At 35.3% G+C, this 16,718-nt stretch overlaps 1 pseudogene; it reads right to left on the bottom strand.

Annotated features, from left to right (window-relative positions):
• Window positions 1-9,781: 9,781 nt before the first annotated feature.
• Window positions 9,782-10,147, bottom strand: LOC112296553 (large ribosomal subunit protein eL34-like; annotated as a pseudogene).
• Window positions 10,148-16,718: the final 6,571 nt, after the last annotated feature.

A 16,718-nucleotide genomic window follows, 5' to 3' on the forward strand; every position in this document is an offset into this window, starting at 1 on the left:
TCAAAGTATGAAAGAATGCAGATTATTTTCAAAGTGCTTTTTAGGGATAGCGACAAAAGAGATTGTACTCTTAGTTATGAAACCATTTAAGAAGAACGGATTGAAATTTTAAATATAGAGTTGTGTACTCTAGAACACACCAAGAATAAATTATAGAAAGACATAATTCAGCATACTGAAATATTTTACTGAAATATAAGACCATTTGTTACTTAGGTTTATTTTTAATTATATAATTCTCACTCCACTCCCTGTTCCCCCAAATAAAAGGTCTATGGGGGCAGAACTTTCTGTCTACCCTTTGTTGTATCCTTAGCCTCTCGGGCAGTTCTGGCATTTGTTGTACTTGTTGAATGAGTAAAGTACAGAATAAAGAACACGGGCCTTGAGTCTGACTAATGTCTAGCATATTAGTTTAGATAACTGGCTTGACATTGAAACTTACAGGGTTTATATTTTCTTCAATCTCATAATTTTTTTAGTCAGGAGTTTGGGGAGGGCTCAGCTAGAAAATTACGCATCCCCACCCGACATTGACTGTGGTTACTTATTGATTTGGTGAGCTGCTGCTCTGGTCTCAGAAAACCAAGTTGGTCTTATTCACATGTCTGCTGCTTTGGTGAGGATGTCTGGACTTCTCTCCTCTTCCATGTGGCCTCAGGCTTCTCCACATAGACTTCATAGCTGACGAAATTCTTACTTGGTCCAGCCCCACAACACCGAACTGGTGAGGTTCGGGCATGCTACTTAACCTTGCCAAATTTCCTCATTTCTAAAGAGATTAATAACTGTACCCACCACATTTGAATGTTGTAAGTAGTAATTTGGATAACTGTTTGGCACATTTCTTTGCACATAAGTCGTCATACCTATGAACCAACTTTTCGGCTGCATTTTTCTGGGGTAAAGAAGAAAGAAACTTATCCTCAGTGGGGTGAATGTTTTGGCCAAAACAGTGCAATGGAAATAATATGGAAAAAACTAAAGGGGTTGATTTGAAAGAAGCAGAATATAGACTATAGAGGAGCAGTCTTAAGAATTATTTGTGGAAAGGGTAGAAATAGCATTAATAGTGGGTCTTAAATTAGTAGAAACAATAGAACTTGACTGGCAATATCAATAGAAAAATTTTAAGTGAAACTGAAAGCACATTGGATCATTGTGTAATCTGCATGTCTATGCTTGCCAGTAAAGCTTTTTCTCTAATATTGACTGTACAAATGTGTGCATCCCCCAATAATTGACACTTTATTTATTTATTTATTCACCTATTTATTTATTTATATGTCAGCATATAAATTCACACTTCATGAAATAATCTTTTAAAAATAATTGCTAGATCACTAAACTGGATATTAGTTTTACAAAATTGCCTTCTCTAAAGAGTGGCCTTTACTGGGTACTTAGACTGATTATATTGCTTTAAGAAAGAAAGAGTTAACTAAATACTGGATTTCATGAGTTAGTTGGATGTTTTATATAAACCAAAATTGCTAATATTGAATTTGTAATTGGAATTTCAGACTCCTGGAAGACGGTTGCAATCTAAGTAAAGTGATTTTTGGAAAAATATACTGATATATAACTTGTAATGGAATTAGTAGTTCAAGTTTTATCCTGAAGTTTATAATGTTACTATTTCTCCAGTCATTTAAAACAAAACTTATTTTATAACATTGTTCCTTTCACTGGGTATAAAATTATAGTAGTTCCTTATCTCCTCTGGTGACCCAAATTATTACAATTTGTTTTTCTGTAATTCATGTTTTTATTCAAATCTTTATTGAACACCTAGTACTTGAGCATCACCTGTACTATGCTAGGTCAAAATTCTGAACACAATTATGTGTTCCAAGATTTTCATGATTCTAAAATTACACATACACACACACAAGTGTGTGCACAGACACACACACACATATAGACATACAATAGTAATCACTGGTAATCTTTCAATTCTGTAAAATACACAATTTGATAGGAACACTATACTTTTGATTTTCCCCATAATAAAAATATATGTATTTGAATATGTAACAGTTCAATGTATTTTTTAGCATTTAAAAACTTTTGGTTAACAGATTAAAAATTACTTGCTACATTACCATAAACTTCCAGGAACAATGACTGCAATTAGTGTCTATACAACTGCCAAGTTAAAAAAGAATAAGACTATTTTGAATAATACAGAGTAACCAGATTTTATAGGAAAATTCAATACTTTTGAAATGTATTTATTGCTTATATTTTTATTGTTATTCTTTTTATCCTCACCTGAGGACATGTTGATTGATTTTTTAAAAAGATATATATATTTTTTCTTTTATTGATTCCAAAGAGAAGGTAAGGGAGGGAGAAAGTGAGGCAGAAAAACATCAATGTCAGAGAGAAACATCGATTGGTTGCATCTTGCTAACTCCCCATCCAGAGACCAAACCTGCATCCCAGGTGTGTGCCCTGATGTGAAGTCAAACCTGAGAACTTTTGGTCTGTGGGATGATGCCCAACCAACTGAGCCATACCTGCCAGGGCTGACTTTTTTTAGAGGGGGGAGATGGGAAGGAGAGAGATGGGATGGGAAACCAATTAGTTGCCTGTCCTATGCACCCAACCAGGAGCCAACCTGTAACCTTGGCATGTGCCCCAGCTGGGAATTAAACACATGACCTTTCAGTTTATGGGACTAAGCTCCAACTGCGCCACACTGGCCAGGGCCACTGCTTGCATTTTTAAATAACACATAAATTAACATTAGTATTACTGTATTCTTATGCTTCAGAATTTCTTTTTAAGATTTTTTTATCAGAGGATGGGGAAGGAGGGACAAAGAGGAAGAGAAACATTGACGTGAGAGCAAAACATTGAGTGGTTGCCACTCTTATGTGCCCTGAACAGGGACCAAACTCGCACTGGGCATGTGCCTTGACTAGAAATTGAACCAGTGACCTTGCACACCGATCAGGGCTGTTTCACAATTTTGTTGCCTCAAGTTTGTTTTTCATCTAATCCCATCCTATATTTTTTACACTTTTTAAATTTTTCTCTGCAAGCAGAGATAATAGGAAAAAAGTGCTATAAGCCTCGACAGAGATCAGGATTAAAATGTTAATAGGTATTAACTGCCATGTGAAGCTACAACCAAGATTTAAGTTATGATCAGCAGGTGCCGTCCTTTGGGTAAGATGAAAACTATGATCCAGAAGCCACAATGTTTTTGGAGGTCATTGCCTGTCTACAGAGTTGTTTCTCTGATGTGGCTCAAAAAAATAAAAAAATAAAAAATAAATAAAAAAGCTGTGATTGGGATAAATGTTACCTAAAACATGATGGTGCTTTGTTTGTCTAAAAGAGTTTAAATGGAGGCTTTGCAATTGATTAGTTTGTAATCTTGGGGATGCTACTCGACTTCTCTTTATCTCAGTTCTGTAATGACACAAATTAAAGGGTTGTTTGTGAATCAAATAAAATCATCTATGGAGAGCTCTCAGCATAATATGTAGTATATAGTAAACATAGCAACTGTTATCTGCTATTATTATTTAAATATCATTAGGATTGTCATTATGATCAGGCAGTAACCAACAGTCTCATTAACATTATTTTGGCAATAAATTCACAACTATCAGTCACTGAATCTAAAAAACAAAGTAAGCAAATAAGTAGAACAGAAACAGAATCATAGGTATGGAGATCATTTGGGGGGTTATTGGTTGGGAAGGTAAGTGGGAGAGTGGTGGAAAAGTTGCAATGACTAAGAAGTACAAATTGTAGATAAAAAATAGAGAGGGGGATGTTAAGAACAGTATAGGAAATGGAGAAGCCCGAGAACTGATATGCATGGTGCATGCATGAACTCATGACCCATGGACATGAACTAAGGGGGAGGGAATGCCAGAGAGAATGGGGGATGGAGGGTGGAGGGGGGCAAAGTGGGAAAAATTGGGACAACTGTAGTAGCATAATCAATAAAACATATTAAAAATAACATTGATGAATTTGAAGTTATTATTTTTCTTTTGAAATAATTATAAGAAGTTGCAAAATAATATACTGGGAAGTCCCATATATACTTTATCCAGTATAATATTAATACAGTATAATATTAATACCAGAAAACTGACATTGGTACAATCCAGAGTTTATTAAGGTTTCCTCTGTTATGCATGTTCTCGAGTTCCAAGCTAGGCAGGAAATCACATGCATCTGAGGAGCTTCCTGCATGCAGATGTCAGTCTCTGAGGGGGCTCAAAATAGAACATTGGCCTTTTTTATTAAATGTATTGGGGTGACATTGGTTAATAAAATTGTATGGGTTTCAAGTGTACAATTCTATGAACATGATCTGTATATTGCATTTTGTGCCCACCACCAAACTCAAATCATCTTTCTTTCTAGTCTAATATCTGAACAAATTGGGAAAAAAATAGTAAGTAGGTAACAGATTCAAAAATATCACTTTTATTACCCATGAAAGCAAGGTTGGAGAATGTTTTTTTTTTCTCTCTCTGCATGGTCTTTTTCTTTCCTTTCCCGGAATGTTGGAATATCTTGTTCTTTATCCAGATATTGTTCCAAGAGTGTGTTCAGTTTGTGAAAATTGATTGAGTGTTTTACTGATAAGTTTACTTGTAAATTTTCTAAATTGTTATATTTCAATAAAAATTTTAAACATAATAAAAATATAGAAAAAGACTTTGTGTGTTGGTACAGGTGAGAGGGAGCTTTAAGGGATGAGGACAGAGCTTGAGGACTATGGGGGGTTTGCGGTACGGTGTGTGCGTGGCCTTTAGAACCTAATGTCATACTAGCTATGAGCTTTCACTAACACCAATGCATAAAGTTCCCTTTGTGTGGGATAATCCTTATGTTTTGCTTTTAATTATGGAGCGACCCTTGTTGAATTGCTAACTAACTGATGTTCAGAGGTTTAAGATAATAGAGAAGGTTTTTTTTTTACTGTAAACAGCACAAACAAAAATTTGACCCATTTTTTCCCCTCAGCAAGTTTTTAAAGATGTTTGATCCCATCTGAAACAGTACGATATAGTCTTCAGGCTTTGAGTCACACACTAGCTGTCTCTGCAGCCTTTGAGCCTACTGACCTCAAGCTTAAAAAGTTGAGAAAGCAATCTAAAAAGTTACACAATTGAGAAATGAGCAAAAAATAAATGTTTCTTGTGAATAAAATTACTATCATCTTCACCTACTGCTGTATTTTGCCGTGTATAATGTGAACTTTTTCATCCAAATTTTTGAGGGAAAAATAAGGATGCACATTATACATGGGTATAATGATTACATGCCATGAGTATAATATTGGGCATTATAATCCCTCGCATAACCCCCACGAAAACTTGGGTGCACATTCTTCATGACAAAATATGGGATTCAATTTAGAAAGTATATTCTTCAGCATATTCTTCAAATATTTTTTGACAATAAGAACAGTGCTTTGCTACAAAGTCAGGATGCTGAGATTAATCTAAAAAGGGATTAGGTATGATACTACACAGATGTCTTACATGTCACACTACTTAGAACTGTTAAGAAATCCTGTTTATCTGAATAATTAATTACTGGCCTGACAGCATGTCTTCCCCAATTTTTTTTCCCTTTTATAATTCTCTTCTAAAAACCCCTATCCCTCCTGGCAAGGTACTGTGCTTATGACAAAATTAAAATCTACCTTTAACACTCAAGACCCAGGTCATCATATATGCATATGGTATATGCAAATGTGTGTCACTAACTGTCATGCTCTGCCTTCCTCTTCCAGTTGACTGGGTCATGGTTATTACATGAGTTTATCAAGTATTATGTCCACCAATATTATCTGCTTACAGCAGCAATTGTTAATAAGGTCGTCTTGCCGTTTATGGGCTCCGTAAGCCCTGTCTGAGCCACACGTGCAGGCTTCAATGTCCAGAGCAGTTTTGATCTTACTTGTGGGACTTACTATTTTCCAATGTAGATACTTCATCATTTTATCAGAAAATTCTTTGTCATTTTATTAGTTGTTACTTTCAAGTAACTTTCCTACCATATTCTGAAATTTTTTATTTTACACTTTTTTTTGTAGAAATCTTAGTCTTCTTCAGAGTAAAGAATAAATGATAATTTATTTATGAGAGCTCTCCAGATGACTCAGATTAAAATCATTTTTAAAAGTACCCATTGTCACATCAAAATTTTTGAGCATGGTTATCACTAAATCAAGAACAGATGGGCCTAACTTCACCATCACCATCATCAATTTGAGACAATCAAATTTCAACTCATCTAGGTATCGTCCAGTGGGCCAGCACATAGCCATAGTTTTAAAAATTAAATTATTGCAATAAATTTGCCACATTAAGTGTTTGTTAACAAAATGAAGTATGGAGAAAATTAGATATGTTATTTTTCTAGGAGCAAATGAAAATTACAAAGAAGAAATATGAATAGGGGAGGAAATAATAGCAGGTACTGCCCCATGCCAGGGGTGAGCCTGTGTAATTGTGAAAGCCCTGGTCACTTGGGTGGAAGATCACAAAGAGGAAAAGATAAAGGGAAAAAATCCCTCAGGGGATGGATTACTTAAAATTAGCAACTTTATTTTGGGAATTTTACTGGGGTTAGACTGGAGAGGAAAAAGTAAACCTGTGGTAATGTCATTGATGCTGAAAATTAATGATTTGGTATGTAAATGAACTTTTTATGTGTGTTTTGGAAAACTGAACTTTGATTCTTGAATAACTCCAGTAGATGTGAATACAGTAGTGGAGTAAAAATCAGATTCCAGCATGTTTTGCATTAGTACTGACTGCTACAATACATGAGCAGTTCTGTGTTTCCATTCTACTATTATATCATGGGTAGGCTGCCACATTAGATCGTATGAAATTGTAAATAAACAATTTATAATGCAATATACAGAAGTGAAAGTGCCTTAAATGAAGTTAACTGTAGTTCCACAATCATTAGGTAAAATAGGTTTTATAGCATATGAAAAACAGTGAATTAAATATATGAAGACACTGTATAATGGTCATTTTAAAAGATATGTAAAAATTGAACCTTATTAATCATTATTATTAATATTAAGTACATATAAAACAACAAAACCCACAAAGTATTGTAGCTGGCTGTGGATATAAGCTGTGTATGACCTTTAGCAAGCTAATATTAAAAAATGTTGGAATTATTATATTTAATGTTAAAGTTAATTCTATTTCATTTAAAGTTATTTCATAAAAAGGAGGCTCCTGCATTCCTTTTTGATGTTCTCTATTTAAAATGCGACATTTGTCATTAGGCAACAATAATTTTTCAGCTGCTCCATTATACTCTTCTGGGACCAATGTCGTACATGTGGACTGCTGTTGGCCAAAGAATCAGCATGCAGCTTGTAAACTGTAGCTGAACACTCCCAAGGAAGAGAGAAATCTGCTGCAAAGACAAAAGCTCTTCACTTAAATATCACTGAAGCTAGAGATTCCATGTACCTTGTTGACTGTCTGTGACAGATGTTGCACACTGGTTGCAAAAGCTTCACTTCATTTCTATCCCTGTGTAATGTACTTTACTTTTTAGTTTGAGACTGGAAAGTTTAAGACAGTTTCTAGACTCCCTTTTATAAGATATGTTTCTACCACAAAGCCACCAGTCTAAGATTTGCAAAGTAGAAAGTAGTCAGTCTCACCTTGGTTACTTCAGCTAGTTCTGCAGCATGCATTGCCATATATTGTGACCTAGGCTCAATCGGACCGCTTTCCCTGGACCTTAAATCAAAAGCAAATGATGCCAAGTAGGGAGTACAGTAAAAAATATCTTCTTGGAAATGTAAGTGGAAAGTGGTGTCACCCAGGGCCCAGTGCCAATTATCTGGAAAGGTCATAGATATACCCTTTTACTTTATTCCTTTTGATATGAATTTGGAACTTTTACTTTAAACAATCTATGTTGAGACTTCTGGTCAAGATAGAGGTGTAGGTAGACATGGCTTGCATCCTCACACAACCACAGCAAAAATTACAACTAGAATACAAAACAGATGTCACCCAGAATAATCAGAAAATCAAACTGTATGGAAGTCTAACAACCAAGGAATTAAAGAAGTCACACTCATCTAGATGAGTAGGAGCAGCAGAGACTCAGAGACATGTGGCAGTGCAGAGACACAGAACAGGCAGTCCCACAGCAATGTGTGGTAGATAAAAACTGGGAGGGATACCTTGGGAGCAAGGGGTCCTAGCCACACACCAGATCACCCAACACAGGGTTCCAGTGCCAGAAGATAAGACCCTTTCTAACTCCTGGCTGTAAAAACTAGTGTGGGTCGGGGCAGCACAAGAAACAGCAGGATTCTCAGATGTCTCCTCTTAAAGGTCCCTCAACAGACTTAGGACTTACACAGACTCAATACCTCTGGGCTCCAGCATTGGGGCAGCAGCTGGAAGGGTACCCATGGCATACAGGAAGAAAGTGAAGGGTCTAGCATCAGGGTGCATACTGAGGGACAGCTTCTTCCTGGAAAAAACTCCAGAGGCCAGCAGGGACATTGTCCTCTTTCTGAGCCCTCACCAGACAGGGCCACGGAGTGGAGACATTATATTGGAGACTCCATCAACATTGTTCACATGAGTTGCCCCACCCTGGTGATTACCTAAGGCTCCACCCCATCCAACTTATTGATATACTTTTTATAGACCATGCTACTAAGATAGGGAGTAAAAGCAGCTCTACCTAATACATAGAAATGTACACAGGGAGGCTACCAAAATGAAGAGACAAAGAAATAACACTCAAATGAAAGAACAGAAAAAAAAACTCCAGAAAAAGCACTAAACAAAATAAAGACAAGTAATCTATTAGATGTAGAGTTCAAAATACTGTTTATAAGGATGCTTAAGAAACTTGTTGGGTACTCCAACAGCATAAAAAAGACCCAGGCAGAAATGAAGGTTACCCTAAGTGAAATCAAGAAATACTTACAGAGAAACAACAGTGGAGTGGATAAAGCCAAGAATCAAATCAATGATTTGAAATATAAGGAAGAAAAAACATTCAATCAGAACAGCAAGAAGATAAAAGAATAAAAAGAAATGAGGATAAGCTAAGTAGCATCTGGGACAACTTCAAACATACCAACATTAAATCATAGGGGTGCCAGAAGAAGAGTAAGAGCAAGAAATTGAAAACTTATTTGAAAAAAGGAATGAAAGAAAACTTCCCTAACTTGGTGAAGGAAATAAACATCCAAGTGCAGGAAGCACAGAGAGTCCCAAAAAAGATTGACCCAAAGAGGACCACACCAAGACACATCATAATTAAAATGCCAAGGTTGAAGATAAAGAGAGAATCTTGAAAGCGGCAAGAGAAACAAAGTTACCCTCAAAGGAGTTCCCATAAGACTCTCAGCTGATTTCTCAAAAGAAACTTTGTAGGCAAGAAGGAACTTGCGAGAAGTATTCAAAGTGATGTCAAGCAAGGACCTACAACCTAGACTACTCTATTCAACAAAGCTATCATTTAGAATTGAAGGAGAGATAAAGTGCTTCCCAGCCAAGGTAAAGTTAAAGGAGTTCATCATCACTAAGCTATTATTTTATGAAATGCTAAAAGGACTTATTTAAGAAAAAGAAGATCAAACTTATGAACATGAAAATCGCAATAAATTCACAACTATCAAAGACTGAATCTAAAAGAACCAATTAAGTAAACAACCAGAACAGGAATAAAATCATAGATATGGAGATCATTTTCATTTGCCTTTTAATTATTTTCATTACTCAAAAGAGGCTTATTTTTTTTTTAATTTAGCTTTCTAACTCTGTGCTAGTGCCTTCAATACGTTGACAACAATTTTCTGCTCCTCAGTCAGGAAAGCACGCTTGGTCCTGTCCCAGACATGTTTAGTACACAAGGATCCACCATAGGCCCTGCCCACATGTTTTTTCATTTTAGACGACCTCATTAGAACTTTAGGTCTCACAGCACGAACTCCACAAAGTCAGCCTGGGCACATGTCACACGCAGATTTGGGTGCTTTCCCGACCTTTTTGGTATAAAGGTAAACAATTCTATTGCCGGGGGTTCAGAACAGCCTAGTTTTGTTAGAGGCTGTATTGTAGGGCAGCCTCCAACAGTATGTCAAACGCTGGACCATTGTGAATACCTAACGACATCGTTCCCAGAAGAGCCATATGGAGATCATTTGGAGGGTTATCAATTGGAAGGGGGAAGGGGGAGAATGGGGTGCAGGGATTAAGAGATATAAATTATTAGGTACAAAACAGAAAGGAAGATGTTAAGAATAGTATAGGAAATGGAGTAGCCAAAGAACTTATATGCATGACCCATGGACATGAACTAAGGGGAGGGGGGTTGCCAGAGATAATGGGGGGTGCTGGTTGGAGGGGAAAAAGGTGGAAAAACTGGGACAACTGTAACAGCATAATCAACAATATATATTTAAAAATAAAACCAAGGAATGAGTCAAAAATAAAAGAAATAAAAGAAATTTTTAATTCAAATCACATATCCAATTAACACATCTTTAAGGAGGTCGTGGTCAAAAAATTACAGCACAGGTCACATGTATCTGAGAGATACATTCATTACTAGTATGTGCTTAAATGCAATATATATATATATATATATGTATATACACACATATGTGTATATATAAATATTTAAAAACACTGCAAATTTGCACTTATATTTATATATTAAAATACATGACTTTCATTTATTTTTAGTTATAATCTAGAAATTATTAAAGAAAGAAATGTAAAAGTATAAAGAATATTTTTTTTCTTTTCAAATAACAGAAGCATGCATATTGTTAAAAAATACAATGAAAAGTGTTTTAACATTAAGTAATTAGAATCTTCAATAGTTGGCATTACAAAATGTGTGTAGCAGCCATCACAAACATATTGCTATGCTGAAGGTATAAATACTTTTCAGAACACTTGCAAAAATATTTTGCTAAGCGACTCTTTTTGGATGCATAGCACCTAACACATCTTTTTCTTTTTCTGCTTGTTGAAGGAGCCATTTTCAAAGATAAATGAAAAAAACAAACAAACAAACAAAAAACTCCACAACACTGACTTCGATGTTCACACATACACACACACAAAAATTAGAAAAATCTACACCAACACTGAGTTCAGAGTTCGTGGTATCTCTCACACACAATTTACTATCGAATATGACACACCCTTATGAAACATGTGTTATAACCAAACTGATGGCTTAAACTTTATGGCTTAACATTAGTCGCATACAAACGTGCAGTTAGTCATGACCTTGAACCTATGTACCTGATGTATGCACCAATATTTAAGAAAAGACTTTGTATCTCTAAGATCACCTGTAACCTCTGCAGGGTTAAAAGTGTATTTTTATTTATACAAGGGGATATTGTTTCTATTACACTTATGTTTTGTTTTAGCGTTCTGTAATTTAGTCCACCTTTTAAAGATTATTAGCTGACTTGATGCCAAAAGATCGTCTGTGTTAGTGGTAATTGGCTTTTATAAATATTGCTCATTATACAAATGCATTATTTATAAGCACATTAAGCCAAAGTGGATTTGAGAACTTCTATAATAGGTTATATGAATTTATTATGAGGCAAAATATTTGACAATAGATAAATTAGGAGTTGATCTCTGTTATAATTTAGAATATACAAAATTTGTGATGTTTTCTGGTTCAAGAGCACTAAAACGGGACTGGGAGGGAGGCAGAAATGAATGTAGATTGGGTGTGAATATCTGAATTCAGCAGTCTCTTCCTTAACCATCTAAGCTGGAAGTATCTTCTACTCCCTAAGCAATCTAATATACTGTCGTATTATACCAAGTCAGTAGCAGCTAATTTTGCTGGAACTAAGCCCAAAATATTTGGTGCTGGATTCATAGAGAACTGGAAGGAATACTGTTTTCCAGTTTTAGGAACATGTAAGCTTTACTTCTTGTAGATTGAGGAAGCCAGTTTTCTTCCCACTTTAGATTATTTGCATAGCATGATAACTACATTTAGTGCTACTGTACTGAACACTGAAAGTTTGTTTTGTGTTCTTGTCACAAGACAAAATGTTAACTATGCGAGGAGGAGCTATGTTAACTAGTTCAACTGTAGTAATAATTTCATCGTGTGTACGTAGGTCAAATCATCATGTACCCTCTCAATACACAATCCTAATTTTTATTACAAACAAAATCAACAGAGTGAAAAAGTCATTCTGGAAGAGAGCACAGGGCTAAGGGGGCAAGCTGCCCTCTGTTAAGTGGCGACTTTCGAGCCAGGGTGGAGGTTACTGCAGTAGGGCTGAACTGTGATGGGCGCTTTTTGGTTATTTCTTATAACTGCCATTTATTGAACACTACTACTGGCAAGAATAGAAAAATTATTAAGATAATGCCCTTGCTTTATTAAGGTTTATATTTCAGCAAGTAAGACACAAATAAGTTTGACCCGAAGTCATAAGCAATAGGATCTGTGTGAAGTGCTTGGGAGCAGGACACCTGGGGCGTGAGTTCTTCCAGTTTGAGGAAGTACTGTCTTTGCTTAATTCAACAATCTCCACTTAACTTCCTGTGTAAAATAACAACATCATGGCTCGCATTGCAGAAAAGCTTGGGTACCAATTTGTATTTGCATTTCACAGATCTGAGCTTACTCTACTGCTCCCCCTTCCTTCTAGGTGACTACCTCCAGAAACTCTTGTTCTACAGCTCTCCTGGGTGCACGGGAACTGTGCGGGGCACCTTCCGGATCAACTTGTACGTCTTGTAACATTTTATAATCTGCACGTTTCTGAGAATATATTGTATCAATTCTGGATCAGTTTTTCACCAGGGTTTCATTTTTATTTTTTATTTGATGGTTGCTTAATTTGTTTTAATAACTTGTTTGGACTAAAAGAATCTGTGTCTCCTCTGGTCTGCAGCTACTGACATTTATGCTCAATCTTTTTTGCATGAACTGATTTTAATCGTTGTTGCTTCACCTCTAAGGGGTTGCCTTTGTCTCCGCATAGCTTAGTAATCACCAGGTAAATACACATACGTTGTCTTCAAACGCCTCAAACTGGAGACTTTTACGCTACCAATAGACCTTAGTGGGTTGAGAACACATTTTCAAGTTCATGCACCTTCAGAATCTACTTTGCTTTTCATTATCAGCTGGATGCTCCTGTGTTTCCTCTGCACACAGGTGCAGCCTCCTGCTCAGTCAGACATCCATAGAAAGTTTGGAGCCTCTTTAATATCCCTTGGAATGTATGTAGCCTCAAGGTGAATGGGGAAGTATATGGAGAGATTACCAATCTTTTCCACTGATCTTTCGTATTCAGGGTTTCCCTTTAACTGTCTAGTCTTCCCCATTTGCTCCCCACCAAGATCACTCACTGACAACGGGTAGATTGTCATCTTCTGTGCCAGATCTAGTAAGCTCTGTCTGTCAGCAAAGCTGCTGGTTTTCACAGCCGCTTCACCCTTGCAGAAACATTTTAGTTTAGAAAAGGCAGAATACTGTATTCAGTGTATTCCCAATTTGGCATTTATCAATGACCAAGATGTTTACCAAAAGAATCAAAGAGAGGATCCATGAAAGGCCTGTTATTTCATTATTTCTTAATAAAGTATCACATCTGACAAAATGTTACCAATTTTTAATTGTTGTTGACTATGTAGATCTGTATTATATAATTTTCTGGACTTACTTTAAAATAAGATGGATAAGTAACATTATTTGGGTGCTTTCAAGTTTTATTTTTATTTTTTTAAGTTTTATGTTCTTAAGTTTCACATTAGAGAAATTTTTATTTTAAAATAATAATGATATTAATAAGGTTCAAAGCACCTTGACAATCTGAATGAGCAGTTACCCTTTTTATTTTTATTTTTTGTCATCAGGCTCTCATTGAAGAGAATTATCTGTACACTACAATTGCAGTAACTGAAAAAAGTAGCAAGACTTAGGGTATCTTTGAAACACCCTGGCTTCCTTCTTCTTCTTCTCCCTTATTGACTTTTTCTATAACTAAGATCACTTAGTGGAATACAATCGCTTTAAATCAACTGTCTCTACACATTGAAGGGTTAGTAGACATATACTCTTAATTAATTGAAAAGATATAAATTTGTTTCAGTAGCTATCCTAATATAGTAAATAATATCATAAATGTTTGTATACTGTCCCCCTTTTTTCTCATTTATCTTTCTTTAAACTCTGAGTATTTAATGAAAAGCTTCATGTTTTTAAATTAGACATATATAAATGTATATACACACACATATGTAGATACCCGTGTCTACATATTTATACATATATGCATGCATATATATGTGCATATACATACATACATGTGTGTACATGTATATATGTAGATCGGTGTATCTTTTTATTTTTGTGTTCATTTCAGAGCTACATAGGATATTATTCCAAAATTGTGTTTTAAAAAAAAAGTCCATATAAATTATAATTAACTTTTATATCATCACTTTTACTAATTAACCTAAGTAAAAAATAGCAAAAAAATATTGAGAGTAACTTCCTGCTTATAAGGACTATCAGGTCCCATTCTCTCATGCTGTTTTGATGTTTTTAATGACAATAAGTCAAAAGTGTAAGTAAGACTTTTTCAGAGCTTGCATTAATTATATAATTACTTCAGTGACACACAACTCAGCATCCAATATGCAGACAAGTACCGGGTGACTGACGTCCATATTATCGACATTGCAAGAATTAAATCAGACTACTACTTTCTCTATTGTCTACTGACATGCCTAATTTTGGAAAAGATGTCTCTTCTTTATTTGTTCGATGCATTGTTTCGAGGTTAATCTGTATTATTAATCTGCTCTCTCATCTTTATTTTTTGAATAGGAAGATAAAACAATACAAGTTAAAATTATGTTAAATACATAGAAATGAGGTTTGAAAGCAGATAATATTTAAGATGGATCAGAGAAATACCCTGTCAGTACTAAATTCTGATTTTTATCAACATGGTACTCCTCTGAACTTAGGACAAGTGTTTCATCAAACTTGGATTCCCACTCTGTGATGCTATGTTTATAGAATGCAGGAGCACCCCTAGATGCCAAGCACTTAAATACATGAGTTTTTTATGAAAACAGCACTATATGATATTATTATCTTAACCTAAATTTGCAGATGACAATCTAATGTACCGCAAGTGTTAGAAACACTCCAAAACCATGTAACTAAAAGTGGCAGAGTTGGGTCGGATTATATTTTTTAAACCAATGATTTTCCCTTCTTACTCTCTCATGTAACCTGAGAGTACCTTAGGACAAAAACATTTTCTTTAAGGAGCTAGAAGGGAGTGTTATGTAGCTGATAAGTATACTTGATCACATATATGTACTCAATCCCATATCTCACTCGAATGGTACATCAGTTCTGTGTTAACTTTAAAAGAAGAACAGACTCATCAATGCTGTAAGGTACTTATTTTCACACTGCGGTATAAAGTGCAATCAAGACTCACACTCACGGGGACTGTTGTTTAGGTACCTGCCTCTCCTCTGTATCAGAACTGCTCACAGAAGTCCCTCATCTGCCCTCTCACTGACGCCATTCACCGACATCAGTGGGACAATGAGGCACAAAGAGGGTCAATGACACAGTTTAGTGGCAGAGCCGGAGTTACAATTCTTTAAAGTCAAGCTATCTTTCAAAAGAAAAATAGTCTCATATCAAATGAATGATTCTTTACTTAAATTATTATATTATTATACTTACTTGAAGTATAATATTTTCTCTGAAGGTCATATGCAAAGTTTCAGGTGGATAATCTACCATTTCCTAAACATGTATTTGATACTCGAAATGATGCTCTAAGGCTAAATTATTTATATCTGATGGATAAGGCAGTATGTATTTCTTAGTTCATCTCTGTATGTGTTTTAATACCTAATCTCAGTGAATTACGGTAAGAACTATTTTTCTCTTCAGATGACAGGATCATGGGTGTGAGCAGCCCCTATTTGGAACACACAATTCTAATTTCAGAGGAGAAAGAGCAAGTTAGCTTGTGAAACATAATGACTTTTAAAACTTCTATTTGGACTTGCAAATGTGATATCTTCTCATGTTCCATTGACCAAAGGAAATCACAAGGCCAAGTCTAATATCCGTGGGTGCTGACTGATGCTTCTCCCACACCAGGCACTGCAGCTACTAAGAACATAATCCTTTCACAGCTGGAAAACAACTGGTTGTGAACAATCATACCTACACATGGTACTTAATTCACAGTAATAAGTAACAGAATGGACTTTTAACCTAGGTTTACAAACTTCATAGTCATATTACCTTTCAAAGATAGTTTATTTTATAGCATAAAATAAGAGCATAAAACATGTGCATTATTTGTTCTTGACTCATATCTTATAATGAAATGAACCAAGTTGGAATTTCAACTTTCACAGGGGACATGCCTATTTTAATTATAAATTCTAATGTTGGTTTTCTTTAAAAAATCATTTACTTTTTTTTTCTGCTTTGGAAGAAATTACATTTTCACGTTTCATGTGACATTAAAGAAGATGTTTAGAAAACAATAAGTGGTTGATATCATAGTTCTTTTCACAGTTTGCTTATTTAACATAGGTTTTATTTTTGTCGAAGTAGCCAACTATGCCTGATAACATTACAAAATAACTAAATCAAGATTCTCTGTTTTCTGGGTT

The sequence above is a fragment of the Desmodus rotundus genome, chromosome 7 (assembly GCF_022682495.2).
Source record: "Desmodus rotundus isolate HL8 chromosome 7, HLdesRot8A.1, whole genome shotgun sequence".
Lineage (NCBI taxonomy): Eukaryota > Metazoa > Chordata > Mammalia > Chiroptera > Phyllostomidae > Desmodus > Desmodus rotundus.